The sequence below is a fragment of the Copadichromis virginalis genome, linkage group LG19, assembly GCF_057382275.1.
Source record: "Copadichromis virginalis isolate Kocher_CV1m ecotype Utaka linkage group LG19, C_Virginalis_male_GT1.1, whole genome shotgun sequence".
Taxonomy (NCBI): domain Eukaryota; kingdom Metazoa; phylum Chordata; class Actinopteri; order Cichliformes; family Cichlidae; genus Copadichromis; species Copadichromis virginalis.
Window position 1 is genome coordinate 27953410 of NC_140636.1, and position 20739 is coordinate 27974148.

Below are 20739 nucleotides of genomic sequence, written 5' to 3' on the forward strand. Positions count from 1 at the left end.
CACCAGCCCCGGCCCCTCCTCTCCCTTTGCCCCCCCACCCCCACCCCCCACCCCCCTCATTACAAGGGGGTCAAACTCAGAGGTGACCTAATTAGAAGCTCATTACATCACAGACAATCTCCATTAGCATGCCAAGCCGGCCTGTTAATCCATTAGCACCACAGAGGCCCCCAGTGCAGTCTTTACATTCCTACCCCTGTGGCCCTCACTCAGGGCCCCTGCCACACACAAACACACACTTCTATTGCTCCTATGGGAGATGCTGAAATAGCCCAAACATTCTTATCAAGGACACAAACAATAACAAGAACATTAATAAACTGCTACCTATCCTCATAAGCAAAAATTAAGATCATACATTCCTTCAAGTGAAAATCTAGTTTGTTGGTTGCACCTGTCACCTTCTATTCTTTCGTCGTCCTTGAGCTAAGTGTGTATCTTTTTACGAAACACATTAGTTAAAATTGAAGCCGCTCATTGAGCAAATTTGTTTCAGGGTTTTTGTGAAATCACACATAAATCACTTTTTATTTATTCAAAACACAGGAGATTCATTCTGATGAGGCAGTGACGTCCTGACACGTCAAGGTGTTATAGGCGCACTGGGACAGGTAGGAGAGGATGACTGAACTTTTATACCACAGTGGTCTCTGAGCGGGTCTACACCTGCGGGTTTTGGCTGCCGAAATACGCTGTTAGATCCAGTGTGTCTTTCTACATCTGCTGATGCTGCTGCTCCAAGATAAATCCTTTCTTCTCCCATTTTGACCATTAGAGAGAAATGAGAAAAAATGAAAGTCATATTTCAGTGAGCTGCTTTTGGCATTGAGCTCTCAGAATTACGACCCTCTAAATACTTTTGTCCTAGGTCTGCTTGTCATTATTGTAGAAAGTTTTTTAAAAGTTTTTAAAAAATTACAACTCGTCTCACAGCGAGAAGCTGAGCTGCAGTCAAGCATGTGTCAACAAATTTCCCTGCTTCTCTTTTCAACTGTTCAACCCCATAAATGAACTTCCCTCACTGAGTCTTTGTTGGAAGAGGCCTCTAAAGTGCTGGATGCAGCTGTGGGGTTGTGGCCCAATACAGGAGACTGAATGAATCAGTTTCTATCTCGTCACTGGGGACCTGGGAGACACTGAGCCCCACTACCTTCCCTTTGAAACCTCTCCCCTCTGGTGACTGGCAGACCATACAACGCACAGGGCTTTGTAAGTGACTCCATTGTTAGGGGCAGATTGAGAGGAAAAAAGGGGACTAGCCCTAGGGATAGAAAAGCAAGGTGAAATAAAAAGGTCTGGCTCTGCGGTCTGAAGAGGGCAGGAATGGATCAAAGGACTGGGTACTGACCTGCGGCCTTTGTCCATCAGACAGCCATGGCTTCATTTAACCTCTCTCTGGAGGTCGACAAAGTCCATTGGGATATCGAGCTTCACAGGAGCTGTGCCCTATGGGCACATCTCAGTGCCTCCTCTCCAACCCCTCCACCTGGGACAATATCACAGGTGAAAGTGGATGGGAGGGGTTGGCCTGTGCATCGCCCTAACCTGTCAGGGATCCACCACAAAGGGAGCTGAGCCCTCTCCCCGGATGCCCGGCGGCCAAGTCTTACCTTACTATACGGTATTCACATGGTCTTGCTGCCTCCCTGCCCTGGCTCCACTGGGAAAGCCACAGCATGGAGGGAATCAGAACAGAGAGGAGCTCTCAGCTGCTCACCTGGGGATGGTAAACCTCAGCTATGTGGCAAACAAAGGTGAACTTAGAGGCTCTCTGCTGCATTGTTTAGTTGTGGAAACTTAAATCTTCTAGCCTTAATGAACTGTTGAATAGAGAGGATTTTCCATGGTTCAAGGGGCCATGTGTGACTTTCAAAAGCCCGTCTATCCTGCTTTCTACAGAGCCAGACCTAACAAACAGGCTGTGTGCAATACATACAGGACATATTCTGAAATAGCCAATAGCAATTACACAAAATGTTCTCAGTTTTCCATGATACCATAAAGCTTGTTGCCAGACGAGCTGATGCTGAGTAAAATATTCACATGCAGAAATAATGAAATTATTAAATTGTTAAATGTCCATGTTGCTATTCATTACATTCACAAGTTACTGTTTTACAGGAAATGCTCAACTGTTGCAATACGGCAACTGTTAAGCATTTCCAAACATTTGCCCAATTTGTGGGATTACCAGGTCACTGTGCCCCAAAAGGAGAGGAGAAGGAGAGGGAACCAGAATAGAAGATGTGGAGCAGATGAACAGGAAAAAGCAACACTGCGGATGGGAGGCAAATAGAAGCAGGAGTACCTGCACTCAAATGAGGATGGGGGTCTAACTATGTTGGGAACGAAAGCGGCCAAATTGTCCTGCTTTCATTAATGCGCTGAGTGAAGCCTCTGCCGAGGCCTCGATTCCCAAGACTCTCAGATAACAAGTGGCTTCCCACACTGAGGCTTTCTGTTTTCTGTTTCCTCTCCAATAAAACCAGCCACAGAAAGAAAGCGAGAGAGACGGGGAGCAAGAGTGATAGACGGGTGGGGAAAGGGGAGAGGGGACCCCCGTGGTCTACGGTTATCTGGGGCAGTTTGGTTTATTTTCCCCAACCCCAATGAATGGCTGCCGACAAGGCATTTCTGATGGCCATGATAAGATATCCCACCCCCGGTGTCCTACCTCTGTAGCCTTGACCAGACCTCCAGCTCCATCCTTTCAAGTAAACAGGTTAAGCATCCCATCAGGAGGTGGAGGTACTGACAGACAAAGTAAGGTGGTCTTGTGCTGAAATGCACAAATGTAACAGACTGAGTGAAAGCGGAAGGCAACGAGTGGAGGTCACTAATATGACCTCCCACACACAGTAATGCACAGACTACGACAAAAGCATTCCATTGGCATCCTGTTAGTGATAGGTCTAGATAGGAACCACTGAGCACTCCAGTGTATGCAGCTGGCTAGTGGATGGAGAAAATGTTATGATTCTCTGAGGCCTAACAACAATCAAATTGATGCAAGCGATTTAAATGGCTGTGTCTTGAATCATCTACTGCCATACTTATCCATTTGCTGTTTTGAGAGAATAAGAGTGAATATTTTTCAGGTAGGCTACAGCTTTATGAAGTGTACCCAGAAGGTACTGTATACACAAAACGGTCAAACCCTTCAGTATGAAACACTGTAAACGTTTCACAGTCAGCAGCTGCCATCTTCGCCACACATGGAAAGGGAGGGTCCACCAAAAAATATGTATCCATCAGAAGTAGAATATATTGTCAGCATGAATGATGTCAACAGGTATCGAGCTAACAATGGCAGATTTTATATCACATTAAATGGGCTGTGACATATTTTAGTATTTACGTGTGTTAAACTGTCATCTAAATTTTAGAGGAAAAATTGTATTATGTGCGATCTGAGGCATGTTTTTGATAAGTTCATAACTTGTACATAGAGTATAGTACACAACATGGACATATAGCAACTGAACTATCTTAACTGAGGTAGTAAATATGACTTCTATACAGTCATTAGTCACTTTGTTAGGTACACTTGTTCACCTTCTGGTTAATGCAAATATTTAATCAGCCAATCACATTGCAGCAACTCAAAAGACAATAGCCAGGCTGCATTGATCTGATATAGAAGAGCAACAAGAAGCTCAAATGGCCAGTCGTCACAACCAAGGTATGCAAAAGAGCATCTCCAGAACACAGACGTGCTACAGAAGCAGAAGGCCATATTGGGTAACACTCCTGCCAAGTAAGAACAGGAAACTGAGGCTCAATTTGCCCAACAAAATTGGACAATACAAGAAAATGTTTCCTGGTCTAATGAGTTTTGACTTACATTGCAACATCAACTTTTGTTAAACACAAAGTCAAAAATTATAGTTGTATAAAATCTGTATATAAACATTAATCATTATAACATTAATCTAATCTAGAACATGAATGGACAGTTTCCTCTAGTCTTTAAAAATGACTTGTTTAATACCACATAAAACGAAGTAAGAAGGCAGGCATTTAGGGAAGGCAGAGATAAAATCCACCTCGGGTTACCTTATTACTTCCTGTCATAACAGCTGTCCCTCCGTCCTCACAGACACATATTTGTGTATTGCCATAAATGTGAACTAAAATGTATGTAACTGCACATCACATCGCAAAACACCACACATAAACATCCAACGTAACTGGATGAATGTAAGATTTTTAGTACTTTTTTTGTCCACACTGGGAATACAGCAAAAGGGATTGTGAGCATTCATGGTTGTAGAAGCTAAACACAAGTATACAGCCACAGCATACTGATGCAACTGGATTCAAATTTAAAGGTTCCACTCTCACATCTGCACCAAATGGTCTTCACCAAACCTTCCTGCTCTCCCCTCACCTCTGCTGATAGCAACTCAAGGACTCTCAGCCAGCCGGCGGAACCGATGCTGAAGGTGGAGGAAGAGACAGAGGAAATACCAAGAGGGTGTCTGTGTTGGAGAGGTAGGGTGGCAGGAATGATAAACTGCGACCTTCTCCTCATACTTGCAACATGCCTAATGGCTGTTCTGAGTGCCACAGCTCAAGGTGTCTGAGCCTCTAAATGGAGGGGTATTTTTATCCTCATCACACACTCACTCACATATTAACAAACACTGTGAATTGTGTGCATATCCATGGCTGATGTCCGGGTGCACCACAGGGTGAACGAGGACTGGCGAGTTGGCACGCAGTGCTGGCAGTACTCAAGTTCCTGATAGCTTTCAGGGGCCTTTGATGTTCTTTGCATCCCCCTTAACCGCTCCATCCCCCGGGCCTCCCCCTTGCAGGAAATTGCATTCTGTCCACTGCCATAGCAGATAAATGAGGCAGGAGAGGGTGCTGCACACTGTCACCAGCCGACCTGGCCTGTCTCACACCACACCGCAACCTGTGTGTTAGCCGCGTGTCCTCTTATTCAGCACCCATGGCAGTCCTTGGGGAAAGAGAATGTATTTAGACACATAAATGCAGTCCTGCACCTACACACTGAAACATACAAACTGCAGGCAAGCATGGCGGTGTATACAATACAAAACATTGTGAGTTTAACGTTTATGCTAGCAAGTGGATCTTTGCAGGCTTAAAACATACAGTATATTATTATTTTTACAGTACAAGGTCCCAATCACACCACAAGCACATGCTCACTTTGACTCTGTAAGATTAGCTTTAGCATCCAACAAGGATAACAATGCATTTCACACTTCAATCAAAAGTCAGTGATATGTGATTACATCATTGTTAGAGTCCTGTAATCCCCCCATTGACATTGTCTGGGAATGTCAAGAAATAATACAGCTAAAAAGAAGTGCTCACGCAATGGGGACCCCAGTGGTACTTAGAGGGATGGAGGCGGCTAGAAATTTATGACAGGTTGAACGTACTTGGATGTGTGAGATCATGCTTTTTGTTGTATGCAATGACGTGTAAGTGTGCACTTGTGAATATAGGTGCATGTCATGGGCGTATGTGCAAATATGTTTGATTAGTGTTTCACTACATACAGCACAGTTAGTGGTAACAGAATGAGTTAGAGCTATAAAATGATGTCAGTCCTATTGGTACCCAATGGTACAACCCCACCCTAAATCCTGTAGGTTTAGATTCCCTACACTTAACAACCACTATGTCAGAACGAAGAAAAAACAAACTGCTGCACTAACATGCTTAAGCTGAACATGTACAGTGTTCATAGATGTGCATAGATTTCACAACAGCTTTAGCCACCAAAATGATGTAAGAATCCTTTCAGAAATGATGCCACAAATATTTTTATTTTTTGCACAGAGAACAGTACATAAAAAGGGAAAAATGGTATGACCATGATTAGCTGTGACACAGCACCAGTTATTTGAGGTGAACTTGAGTACAATGGCCAGTTATATGAGCACTTTGCTGAGTTTCTTCTGTGGATTTAGCCTGTCTCAGTTGCCTCTGTCCCTTGACTTATCTACAACCAAGTTAGGGCTCAGGACATCTGTGTTTTGGACTGCTTTGTATGTTGTTTCAGGAGACAATTCTTTATATTTCCTGATGTACAGTTTGTGATTTTGACATGGTTGCTGTGAAACCAACCAGATGCCTTCTGTATGGTGCTGTATATCCATCAGATACTTCACTGAAATTCCATTTTTAGGCCAGTTTCTAATTACTCTTATCTTCCTGAGGTTTTATCACAGTGTTTCAGGGTGAGTCGTTGTTATTACACTCTCCCACATCACACATTGTGTACATCAGTATTTACAGAATTACTTATATATTGTAGTTCATTTGTAACTTATAAAAAGTGAAGATCTCAAATACGTTTGGCTTATGTTCCCAACCATGTGTGGCCTAAAGCAAAGCAGGAGGCTCCAGAGTTTTCAGTCATTCTACTCTCTGTGTTGTTTTCCTTTGATTGATCTCTGCCCACCATGTCAGCATTAAATAAACAGGAATGCCAAGTAGACCTCTGATCAAAGGTAGAGTTTTTCTTTCATTCTAAAACCCCACCCTGTTGTGTTTCTTTTCCATTTAACATGACAGTAAAAGCAACACCAAAATGTATTATACTACATGTCAGTTACAGTAAGAGTTACAATAAGCCTTACAGTAAGCCTTTTTTCTTCCCTGCGTGTAGCTTCTGGTGTTTCTCAGGTTTTATGTTTGTAAGAAAGCAGGTGTCCGAATGACACAAGCACAAGTCATCTAACCTAAAAGAGCTGTGAGTAAGATAATGTAGATTTCATTGCTCATTTTTCAATGATTTGTGATCTTTTCAGTCAGGTTAATTCAGGTTAATTTGAAATTTTATTTTAAAATCTGAAAAAGAGCAACAAAGTCAAGATAGGTTAAGTCTATTCAACCAACATCTTTCCCTTTTTCCACGCCAGCAGCACGCTCCTGTTGATGTGAGCGATCCTGCGTGTGGTGAGTGAGGAGAGCAAGGACACCATGTGGTTCTCTGCTGTGTAACACACATACCACATGCACACGCACACATTTATGTACACATCGACCCCATTACCCACCACCATCTCCACAAGTGCCCCATGTGACCCTTCATCCTATCCTGAGCTGTAGCAGAGCCCCCCTACACATCAGCAGGCTTCTGATTGACAGGCCGTGAAGATACACCAACATGGTCTCCATTTAGCTCAAGTACCACACCACCATCACCTCAGACACCCCCACCCTGTCCTCCTCTTCGAGTCCCAGGAGAAAACACACTTGAGCCAAAGTGTTTCAGAGCAGGATGTTTCCTGGGGAGAAAAGGTTTCGTCTCAGGTCAGTGTGCACTGCTGTGATGGAGGGTGCTTTTTCACGAGGGTGTGGGGGAGCGGGGGAGGCGGCGCGTTGGGGGGGAGGCGGTCAGCTTACGATGAGAGGGAAACGAGGAAGAGGAGGCGCGGTGAGAATTAGAGACAAAACTTGTGGATGTTTGAAGAAGCAAACTGCAGCACAGGCAGGGTGGCAGAAGTTTGTGTGTGTTTGGAAAGGGCCAGAAGTGGAAGTTGGGTGATTGTGTGATGAAGTAGTGGGGTGTGTGGAGGGGGGGTTACAGAGTTTGGAGAGGCGAGGTGGTGGCGAGGGGTGCTGAGGGTGTTTAGTCCTGAGAGGAAACATTAGCAAAGCGAAGAGGAAAAGCTGCCAAATTAACTTCTCACCCTTTCAATCACACCCCTGAGAATTCTTGCCCCACTTTACCTCTGCTGATCTGGCTCCACTTTTTGGATGAAGGAGTTTCTTTTTTACTCTTTTCCTTTTTCTTTTTTTCCCCCCAGCTGCACACTGTGGAGAAACATCACACCCTCACACCAACCCAAGCGCAAACTTACCCCTCCCCATGCATCTTGTCTTGTTCCCTCAGTTGCAACCCTGTTTCATCCATTGGCCAAAACTACAAACATGAGTACCGCAGCCAATGAGTTCGCAGGACCTCCCTCTGCCTCCGTTCCCAATTCGGCAGCAGCAGAAGGGCTTCAAACATGTCCCCCCGGAATAAGACTAATGTATTAAGAATCAAACCCGTACCTTGTTAAGTATGTCCACTCCCAAACACCGGCCAATAGAATGAATCAAGCCCCAGAGAAAATTTTTAAAAAATCACTCAGGGTATTGCATCATTCTGTGAAGAAAGAAAAAAAAACTGCATTTATGTAGGTTTAAAAGATCACCAGAGAAGTGGAGCAGATGGTCTGTCATGACTGGTGCTTTTGTAAAGCTATCCATGTACATTCAGCTCAACTAGCTCCAGCCTGTAGAGCAAGATCTGGAGTGCGGTAATAAAGTTCAGACCTCGGTCCTCCTCTCTGTCATTCCCTCCCACCCTCCCTGGCATTCCTACATAGAGCCATTCTGCTCTAATTTGTTTGTATTTGTGCATTTTTCCCCCCAATCATCTCCACTTTCTGTTTTGCCTCTTTCCTTTTCTCTCTCCCCCTCTATCATTTTGCAGATTATGTGGTTGGTTCCTCCTCTTCAGGTCCTTTCAATCTAAAATAGATGATTAGAGTCATTCTGCAAGACAAATGTAACTTTTCTGGACGCTCTAAATCTGTTTAGGCACATTTAATAGTGTCAATTATTGTGGGGCCAGACAGGGGACTTGGGCCTTTCTGTAGTCAGGGCCCTTAATAACATTGGCTACAATGAGAAGCAGATGCTGACCCTCTTGGTCCCTTTGAAAAAAGACATTTGAGTAGCTCTGCTTCTAATTTATGAGCCCCCCTCCACATCTGGAATTCTTTATAATTAAAACATAAACCCCAAAGTTCTACTTCCACCTGTCAAATGTTGAGAAGATGAACATAGTAATAGGCTTCTCCTGCACTGGTTGAGAGATGGAAAGACTGGTTTTGCTTGTTCTTTCTTAAGGGAGGGGATTGGGCTGAAAAGGTGGTGCAAAGAGAGGCCTTCTTATGTGATTGTTTTGCTTTAAGCCCAGGTCTGGTGTGCCACATGACTTTTAGCTCTACGAGTTTAACCCAAGCAGCTACATATGCATTCAAAAGTGAGCTAGCAGTTAGCATATTAAATTACACTCTGGTTGCGGGAGTGCATAAAATCATATTAGTCAAATAATTTCCGGCTCAACAATTTAGCAAAAAGAAACAACAACAAATGTTGAGCCATTTTTCTTCTACAGTCTTTTCCTCTGAAAGGTTCAAAGTGATGTGGGACAGACGTATTACAGCCAGACGGAAACACAGATTTCCGATCTCACACCCAAAGTGAACAGGAAGCATCACGTTCAAGCTTAATAGAGTTCCTTTCCATGTATTTGCAAGTAATAAAAGCAAAGGAATGGATTTGCCACGGCTGGCGAATAACATAATTGCCCATAATAGGTTTGTTCCAACAGATCAATAAGACCTACATGAGTGAGCGTTGAGTGTGTGTGTGTGTGTGCATGCGTACGTGTCCGAGGAAGTGTGTGAGCATAAAGCCTCTCAGACTTCAAGCTCCCTTCATTAAATCGAATTAAGATCCTGCACCCAGCAGATTAATTTTCTTTGTCTTTTTCTTCTTTCCTCTCCTCCCACCTCCTCACACCCTCCTTCTTTTGAGAGCAAGACAAAAGCAGCTGTGAGAGGGGCCGTCAAGCTTGTGGAGGTTGGAGAGTGCAGCTCGTGCAGTTAATCCTGCTGTGGGTACAGCCATGAGGACAGCATTCCTTCTGTTTTCTCCTCTATTGCCAGATCACCGTAATAAGGTTTTTGGTGTTAAAGGTGGAACACGCCCTGAAAACACAGCTGATCAACACCAGCCTCTTGTGCCTGCACACCTGTAACACCTACAGTAGATATAAAAGGCTGCATAGATAACACTTTCAATTCCCAAAGAGGGGTTTAGCATACTGCCGATTTTGTGCTCTTACAAGGGGTCCCTACAAATCTTCTTCAACACTCACTGGAATAAACTACTCTCTGTTCCTACAGGTAACTCATGCCATCAGCTGTGATGAAGAGAGTCAATGTTATCTGCAGGTGTAAGGCAGTTAAAGTACTTCCCAACAACAAGCATAAAACAGAGAAGGAGGCGGGTGTTTTTAAAAAAAGGAGGTTACGCTGCTGTCCTGAGGAAATGAAATGAGCACAGTGTGTGACAGGTTTGGGAAAACAGCAGGGCAGCAGGGAGGGGAAAATGAGCTAAACAAGGCAAACTTAGAGGAGAGGGTAGACTGCACCAGAAAAAAAAAAGGGGGGGGGGGGGGTAAGTGGCAGAAAAATAGGGTGAGAGGAGAGCATGAGAGGGCAAGCTACTACACAGAGAGGAAGAGGGAGAGGGAGTAAGTGAGAGGAGGGCCTCTTTGTGGATCATTGGCAGATAATGGGCTCATTAGGCCAAACGTAGCTTTAAAAGGCTCTGGCTCTCTAAACAAACAGAGCAGGCGCTGAGGAGACGGACTTAAGGGCCCAACATGGAGAGAGATATAATGAGGCCCTCCGCCCCCATCCTGCAGAGCTTACCAACTGGCTGCCTGCTCAAATTCTCCAATGATCAGGCAACCTGCATCAACCCAAGTGGTCTTTACCTTCCACCTTCAGAAATTACCCTCTCCTGATTTAAGCTTGTCTGTACTTATTTCTTTCTCTGTTTCGGGTTTTAAAATGAGCATATTTTTCCTCTTCCTTTGGTTTTGGCATTCTGTCTACACTAAACTTTCCGTAATTAAGAAGTCTGGTGCATGTTTCCTGTAACATTGCTCTTTCTGGCTATGTTAGTCTATTGAAAAGGTTATGACTGAGCGCTGCGGAGATAACTGGTTTAGATTAAGGGTAGGCTGGATTGAGTACATGCATTACAGTAAATGACTGGTTTTGGTTAGGAAATAATTTGGGCTCAGGTTGAAGTAGAGGAAAACAGAAGTCTGTGTCGGAGCAGATTCCAACACAACAAAAACTGTGCTTTATTGGGCATGGGAGAGTTTTGGAAAACTATAGCATCCACCAGCAGCCATGTGGCATTACACAAAAACTGGTTAATGGTTTTGCTTTGTTTTTTCACTTTTACACCCACCTCTGATCCTCTGTGTGATCACTTATTGTAAGCTAATGACACATCGTTATTGTTTACTTTACATTATTTCCATTTGTGTTTGTTAAGACGCATTTATGATGATAAACTGTTCACCTGGTTAACAGAGGTTAAATCAAATCAAATCAAATTTCAATAACTCTGTCACACAGAGAAAACCCGGATGAGTGGGAAAATTATTACGTGCTTTGACTGTGTTAAAAGAGGTGATCACATATATAAGTAGGTACTCATATCTGTATGGACAGAAGAAGAGACCGCCTATTAAAGTAGAGGTTGTTTCTAAAAATCAGAAAACACTAGTGTGGCTCATTTAGTGTGCCAGATCACCTGATCGCACTAACAGTCGACATACAGTAGTCTAAGGGTTTAGCTGATATGCTTTGACACATCTATTAGAGAATGTCATCTAGTGTGGACTCCGAAAGCCCCTTTGCAACCCGTCTCTTCCTTTTTCCACTATGTTTGACTTAGTTGTTAGTTGTAATTTCTGTCATCACCAATGCCTGTCCTTTTCTCAGACTTTCCATTATAAAAATGGAAGGGGGAAGAGTTTTCAAACCAGAGCCCTACCTCCAAATATAAATTGCTGCAGATGGAAATAACAGTTTTCTTTTGACCATGCTGGTCCTTACTGAAATAAACACTTTTCATCTCCTTTCACACCACTTAGCGGTTTGGCCCATGCACCATCCCCCCACTTGGTTTTACTCACCGTAAGCAGTTCGGTTTGTTGATGAGTGAGAACTACTCATATTGACTCATTGGTACTCAATTGCAAAACACATAGTTTCAGTCACCTTATAAAATGCAACAAACACCCCATGCTGTATTTTTCCCTCATTTAGCTTAGCAGTCCAGCACTATCCTCAAGCCCTCCCCGAGGACAATGCTGCAAAGAAAGAAAAAAAACTCAAGCGATACAAATAAAAAGTTACTGAGAAGTCACAAGAAATGTGAGCTGGAGTGTTTAATGCTTGTGGTAAAAGAGTGCTGTTCCAACAAAGAAGTCTGTGGGAAAGTTGAATTCTTATTAAGCAATTGGGATGTGAGCTCCATTGTCGGGAGGGGATGGCCTTTAGTTGAGCTCATTTGGATGCCACTCATAGCAAAAGCAAAAAAAAACAACCTCTCTTCAGGAGTAGCTTTGGTGAATAACATATTCCCGTAGAGGTCCAAATTGATATTGTATGAGAGTGCATGCGATTGAAGTGCTTCACTGTAGCATATTATTAGGTACTGTGGCTGTAAGCAATAACAGAGCAGTTTGCCTTGAACTCCTTTGTAATCAACTGAGGGAAACAGTGCATGGCTATCCAACCATTGAAACTGCCACAAGATTTATAGTGAGAAAAACTAAAGAGACTGCCGTCTGGTTCTCCAGGAAACCAAAATATCTTCCTCTCCCATTACAGAATGTTTGCCTTTGTTTGCCTTTATTAATGCCAATATATTACAGTGTGAAAAGCAGGAGAACATTACTTGGAAGGACTGAAGTAGGGATTAAAAATGGAGGTATTGTTGGGGGCGAGAGGCGGTTTCTGTTCATCTCCAGCTGCTTCCCTGCTCATCATGCTGAGAACTAACATGAAACACACTCACGCTATGGCCTCCTCTCACACACATCTGACATCCATTAAAAATACTGTGATGGAGGACCAAGCCTCTGAGGGGACTTGCGGTCCCATCTCTCAGCTCTTCTCGTAGAAAAGTAAAGAAAGGAAGGGGGAAGACGAAGGAGATTGAAAGAAGGGGGTATTTCTGACAACTGGAAACCAATCCAAACTTGGACTGTGTATGGGGGGTTTTTTCCGTCTCTCTCTCCTCTGAACAGGAATCCAACCAATTCAACATGTGCATATGTTTCCAAACCATGCTTAGATACCAAGATATGTACAATTCACATTCTTTGTATTGAAAACAGCATTACTTACCATTAAGATAAACACTTTATCATATCATCATAAGCACAGACCATGAGACTAGGGGAAACGAATATTGTTTTGGCATGTCTTTTCAGCTTTACCAGGCATCACGCCAAGATTAGGTGGTCTGACTCTACTTGAGATTATCAGGTTAAATATTTAAATTGACAATTAAAAATGATAACTGAGAAAACTTAAGAAACATCTTCTGGACAACACAACTCTTGCCCTGATTGTGATCCCCGTGCCATAGTAAAAACATTCCAAACCTTTCCAGAGGATATGTCTATTCCCTGGTTCTTTTTCCCTACTCAGATAAGTTAACCCTGACAGTGTGAAACATCATTTAAAAACACAGAGGTTGGTCAAACACATGTAGGTCTCTGTTTAGGTCCACAGAGGTCCTAAGGGCAAAGTACTCACCTTGTAAATGACAGCCAGAGAAATTTTACTCATGGACTGTGTAATAGGCATCATTTTCTGCACTCATAGAGTCATAATCAGGGCTGGAGAAGAAAACAACAGGCACTTTCTTGGAAGTAACAAACCCTAAACTTTAATGCAGGTACAGACAGTAACAAAGAAAAAAATGTGTTTGTGTTTGTGTTTGTAGCAATACACCCTGAAGTGTGTATTAGGGTGTATCGCTACAAGCACAAGTGAATTTGGAATACATATTCAATATATTCAATAAAGTATCATAGCAAAATATGAAATAATCACAAAAAAGCAGTATCGTGAAGAGGGTTTCAAAAAAAAATTTTCTTCAAACCTAACACAGTAGTTTTATTGCCTAATCCTAACCAGATTATTTCTAATTCTCAAACTAGAACTGCATTTGTGATTAATAATGTATTAAAAATAAATACATATGTAATATGAAGATCTGTTACATGTATGAACTGAATTGCCTGGTGTGAGTGATTAAATAATTCACTCCACCACCACTTCTTCACCCTCCAAATGTGACCTTTTTCACTCCATGTAAGTGGAAAATATAAATTTTGTGTGCACAGAGACAAATTGGTGCACATGAGACTGAAAAGATGAGCAATCACAAAAGAACACAAAAATAATAAACTATAGGTTGAGTATTTCATGATCTGCCACAATATTCTGTTGCCGCAGATTAATTACTGTGCTTTATTAAATGTACTTTATACAAATAAGAGAAAAAAAACATACATTGAAGCTGTAAATATATCAATATTTCACTGTTTCTATTGGACTGGCTGCTTGCTGTGGTATTTTGATCAACAGACATGTGCTACACCTGTTAGCAAGAGTAAAAATTAGCCCATTTTTGTCACGCTCCTTGGTCTTCGACCCTGTTTTTGAGTTTGTTCTGGACTCCTACTCACTTCTTTGGATTTATGAAAAGTTTACAATCATGTTTTGTATTACCTAGTCTTGAGTTTTGTGTTCTCTAGTGCATCTGAGTTTTGTTATCTCTAGTTCCTGGTTCCTTTTTATTACATTAGTTCGCCTTCATGTCCAGTCTGTTCCTTGTCTCGTCTCTGTATCTTGTCATCTGTGTCTCCTGTTGTAGTCTGTCTGTTCTCCGTGTTTTGTTATCCTTTCTGTCTCCCTGGTCAGTCCCCTGTGTCTGTCTGGTCTCTCCCTGTCCTGTCTCTGTGGTTGTCTGGTTTGCCTGTCATGTCATGTTTATAGGCCTGTTGTCCTGGTCCCCGTCTTTCTCCCTTCCTGTTTCTGTAATCATCTATGTTTTATCCTTTTCTCACTTGTGTCTTCATGTCTGTTTATTTCCAACCGCCATATGAAGTTCACGTGTCTTAGTCCGGTCTCAGTGTGTGTTATTTCCTGTTTTGATTGTCTGTCTCCTGCATGTGCTGTTCAGATTTTGCTTCCCCTGTCTTATCAGTCAGATTCTGTTTAGCTGTCTTCCACAGGTGTGTCCACTCTGCCCTATTCTCCTCTTGTACATATAATGTGTGTGTGTGTGTGTGTGTGTGTGTTCTTTTGTTGTATTCTTCCTCATGGTGTGAGAGTTTTAGTCCGGCAGTCTTTTTATCTCTCAGTCTATTTGGCTTTCTTTTCTTTTTTTTTTAAGTCTGTTACAATCCTTCTCAGTTACTGTTACTGTTTGTTTTCTCTGCCTTTTTGCCAGCATAAATAAAGCTGTGATTTTAAGTATGCTTCCATCTGTTGAGTCCTGCCTGCCACACACCCAACTCAAGACAATTTTCCAAAATATTAAATTATTAATGTGCTAATTATTTAATTTGGGGAATAAATGTATTTGTCTGGTGAATACTAAGCAGTTTTGTTATTGTTAGTCCAATAAATTAATGCATTACATCACTTACATTTCTACCCAACATTTTAATGACGTCAACTTTCTCCATTTAAATCTTCTTCACTTAACTAAACCTACACTAAGTGTGTAATAAGGTAGAATAGCGAGGGTGCAGATTGAAGATGCTACCACTTGGAAAAAATAAGCTAGAAAAGATGTCTAAACAAGGAAACACAAGCTTCTTGTTTGATGTGCATAGAGCTAAGTGAGAGAAACATCACCCTGCTGTGTTCGCTGCCTGTTTACTTCAGCACGTTACCCCTTACGCCCACCCTACATGGACCCCCACACACATCGACCCATGGCCTGCGCACTTAAACAGAGCGAATGAGCGAAAGGCACACCTCATTAATCTTTCTGGCACTTTCCCCTCTAAGGCTGTCTATTTTACCAGTAAGTTTACTTTTACATGGAGGTGAAAGTGACAGATACTCAAACGGCGGCCTTAAAACGCGAAATGTCCAACGTCACCCACAAGTAATAACTTACACGGTTTGTAATTTACCCAGCGTTCTTTTTTTCTGAATGCTTCCATTTCCTCTGCATTGGACTTGTATCTTAAAATGGAATAAGGAATTCCAATATGTTTGGACACATAATCTATATTCTCTTGGCTTGGTAAGGAGTGAGGCTAGTCTCATGACATGCTTAAGAGAGTATATCCAAACTTTTCTTGATAAGTTTCATCGTCTAAAGACAGCCTCGGTGAAGTATGCTGACTCACCCACACCAAAAGGGTTCTGTCTGCAGACACAAACCAGGCAGGCTTAGACGTTCAAATATGTAAAAAGGTGCTTTCTGTAAAAGGAAAATGTTTAAGGAACTGGTGGTCACTCGACATTTAAGGTAATATGTTCACTCTCTTTCTTACCAATAGAATCCCTGCCCTTTATACATGTTAAGAGCCAGATTTCTTAACCTTTGTGTAGAACCAGGGTAGCTGTTTCCCCTCTTTCCTGCCTTTATAGAGAGCTAAGTTTTCCCTCTTTTTAAGCCACTTTGTTTCGGTTCCAACATAAATAATTTTGACTAGAGAGGAAGAAAGTATTTCTCAAATTGTCACACTGTTTCTTTAACGTTGCTTGCATTAAACTTACTTAAAGTTAAGCTTTGAACTAAGTTTTCCAAGTCAGATAACAAAAGTGACACCAGCACTGGCACAACAACAAACAAGAGGCTTGAATATTAAAAGGTGTCACTGCTCTGTCATTGTAATTAAAATCACACATGATGTAAAGACGTCTTATTCTCGACAAGCTCACTTTCACTCACACAAGCAAACACAATGACAGAAGTCAGGTGACAGTGAACTGAGGCATCAGACTTATAAACTGCAGCAGGGAATTTGAATGACAGTGGACCCTAAAGAACCCCAGAGGAGAGAGATGTGCCTGCCGTGTGCTGGAGTCAGCAAGCCCAATCCTGAAACCTTGAGCCCAGACAACTGGGGGAAAGGTGGAGCCGCTGGCCTGACTTCATCTACAGGCTGCTTGGATGGAGAATCCCTACCCAGAGAAAACAGCCTGTAGTATAATATGCAGCATCTCTGGCACAGATCTATTCCCAATAAATCATATTAGCACTAAGAGAGACCTCAAAGTTCTTTACCCATGAAAAGAATGATAAATGTAATGAAAAACAAAAACATCTTTGTTTAAAATAATACCTAAAAGAAGCTAACTACTCATTCCACGACTGTAATTGTTGCAGCACAGCATTAGCCTAACCTCCCTATTTGCAACCCTATTCAAATGTTAATTTTGGTTCATGCTGTTAATAGAGGAGGAACGTCATGCCAGAGAAAATCTCTTTTGTTTCAGGGTGTGGAAAGCAATTACCTGACCTGTGAACTCCCTTTGCATATGCAGTCTAAAAGACCATCACCACACCCATTCCCAGCTCATGATCCCAAATCTGCATGAATATGCATTTTTAGAAGAAATTCCAATTCACAGTAGAGAAAATTAATGTGTTTGAACTTTAACAGAACTACCTACCATTTTTTTTCTAATGCAAAAACTTAAGATACTGCTTAAATAACATTCTAGTTGAACTTGGGCTGAATTCCAAGAAGCATTTCGCCAAGACTGCTCGTATTTGTTTAAATTGACAGCAACTAGTGCAGCACCCAGTGTCACAGATGTCATTATCAGCTGACATTCTTGATAATGCACTACTTACTTTGATTCCTGCAATATGTCCGCCAGGTATGAAACGGATCAAATGAATAGTTCTTAAGACAAGCAAAGCACTTTGTAGTTTTTTAGGCAGATATCAGAGGATGCCAACTTTCTCAGAATTTCTGAAAATACTCTCAAACTGAGCCCAGGTCCTGCACTGTTGGTGACCTGCATGAGCCCACCTTTTCCATTATATTTACCCCAAATCAGCCCAGTTAAATTCCCTTCCATTTTGCTCATCTACTGCCAGCTCCACCTCAAACTGCTGGGCTCCAGTTTAATCACCTCTGTATGTGTGGAGGATGGTGGGGGTGGAGGCAAAAACCACACATTACATCATGTATTTACTTATCCAGGTTAGCTAGCGAGTGACATGGAGAGTGGAGCTGGGGGTGAAAGGTGAAGGATTCAGGAGTAAATGAGTCATGACCAAAACCAAAGGGTTGGATTCTGGGGACAAGGTTGCTTAAACACCAAAAGGCGCACAACACCGACACAAAGACTCTGGCGTATCTGCGGTTTGAGCGTAAGAGCGCTAAAACTTTTCACTTGAGCTTCATGTGATTGTTGCAGACAAATTTCTAAACTAATCCTCTGAGACTTCCCAGATGTACACATTTTAAACATAACCCCATAATGTTTCCCAGAATACAGAGTAAGCACTTTGAGATTATTTGCTATTAATGAGAACAATTAGGGGCTCAGGCTTTTGGTAGGATGCCAACTACTGTTTTAACATTTTTTCCTTCCTTGCAAGTGGAATTTGAGCTCTCCAAATTGCTTCCCTTTAGTAACAATGCAGTAAACACCCTCCAATCCTCTCTCAACCATCTGTGCATGGTCAACATCACCTCAGTAACTGCTCGTGACATGTGCTGAAGATTGGCCTTGTAGCGCATCCAACTGCTCCACCTTAGCGAGGTGGTGCAACTCAGAGAAACCGAGCAGATCCGGGGAGGGCAATCTGCAGACCGTTCCATTTAGTGTGAGCGTGGGATTTCTTTATTTCAGTGGGGGGATCCATCATTATGATGCAGTTGGTGGCTAACAGTGTGAAACAGAGTTTAAAAGAAAGAGGGACGGGATGAAAAAAGTAAAAGAAAGAAAAAAAAATTAGGTCAAAAGTAGAGATCAGTGGACGAGCTTCCACTCATTTGTCTGCTATGTCCCAGAAACCTTTCCCTGTCTGTTGGAGTGGCGGTGTCCCCGCGCGGGAAACATCAAGCACATTCCAAGAGTAGGCCCAATTACGGGCAGATGAGGGGCAGTTCTCTTTGTTTAAGAACAAAGCCAGAAGTGACACAACTGATCTTTAAAGGGAGCCATGGCTGGAGGGTTGTTGGGTGTGTGTGTGGGGGGGGGGCATCAGTGGGTAGAGGAGGTGACCAGGTGGTTATAAATATCTATTTGGTCAGTTACTGGAAGGGAAAATGTGCAGTTTGTTTGTCATCCACTCATCCAGGTGGTGGGCCTGGTGGTTGCAAAACATCAAGACAGGGGGAGAGAGAGCAAGAGAGAGAGAGAGAAAGAGCAACCTGTTTAGACTAATTCTTATATGAAAGCCACATGTCATCCTCTAGTGTAAACCTGCAGTAAGAGAAAGCTCTTGGCAAGATCTGGTTGCATATTTAACCTGGTAATTATTCTGGTCATACACATTACCACAAAGGGAATTATCCTTGCACTTATGATTACGCGATGTTTGAGCAATTTTTTAATGATTATTACCAATATGAGAATGCTCATGTGGAGTTGACTATAATTTGGGAGGGGGGGGGGGGGGCAATTTTCCATAATGCAATGTATACGTAAGCAACAAAAATGACAGAAAGAAGTAAAACACATTTATGGTTTTATAAGACAATGTGTCGTGGCTCAAATAGTCTTCATATGCTGCTTTTATATGTCTCTATTGCACTCGGGAAATCCACAGTTCCTCCGGAAGCTGTTTCTGTGCGGATGCCCCCCCCTTTTACAACCACCTCTCAAGCCTATAGGGGTTGTTAATTTGATACTAAAAAGACAGAATTTGGGTGGAGTAACACTTTAATAACTCACATTGTGCAAGTAGTTGTTGATGGCCAGAAGAAAAGAGTGCAGAGGGGCGGAACGAGCTTAAAGTTTAATTCCCACTCTGCAGTAAATTAGAACACAGCAGGGTAATGTCTGTTTATTCCAAATACAGCTGCATGGGCCTCTCTCCTATCTCTCTCTGTCTCTCTCTCTCTCTCTCTCTCTCTCTCGCTCGCTTCTCTCCCCACAAACCGCACCACGGCCCCAGGATCACCTGGACCAGCAGTATACACACACAAGTATTGCTAAACAAAACACACATTGTGCAAACACGCGCACTCTGCCTAAATAAACAGGCACATGCATACATGCACGCATAGGCAGATACAAACTCACACTGCACTGATGCACTCTCATACAAACACACCAGTTAGCACTATAACAGATATATTATAATCCACGTTGGGAAGTAGCCAGCAGTCCAAATAGTTCAACTCCTTTTTCTTTTTTTTTTTGCTGTTTTCATGTAGTTAACCACTGAAATGAAAAGCTATTGTGGGCCATAAAATTATTATTATTATTTTTTATTTGCTTTAGCATTAATTCTCTGATGTAATCTAACTGTCTTTGACAACCCCCGCCCTCTCCGCCTGTTATGATACTGACCATAAAGGCATGAAGACATGCCCAGGCAGTGCATCTTGGCAGACACCACCACACTATGTAGAACATGTGCAAAAGGGCAGGCACTAAGTGTTCACATAGTGAAGATGTGGATGAATGGGTAAACTCCTCAAAAGTATTGCTTACTGCTGGGCTATTCATTAGCAAATGTTCAGAGAAGCCATTGAAGAGAAGTTACCTGGCTAGAAGGACATGCTTGCCTGATGGACATAGTACAGAAAACTAAAACTAGGATTCCTTTCGTGTTCCTATAAATAAATAGGTGTTTGATTTTATTTCTTTTGCATTTATTTCCCTGCAACATGGCCAGGGTGTGCCCCATCCCTTGGCTGGTGAAAGCAGGGATCCAGCCCACCAATTCCCCTGAATTGCATAAGCATTTTAAAAAATGGATGAATTTATTTCAGGTTGTAATTTTGTTTGCCTCCACTCTGGTAACAGATGTGGCCAGAGGCCTTGTGCATTCATCTCATTCTCATCAATGTGATATCTGTTTTTTTTTTAAAGAAAAAGAATGCAGCTAAATTTAAAAAAACAAAAAAACAAAAACTAAACTAACAGCATGGTA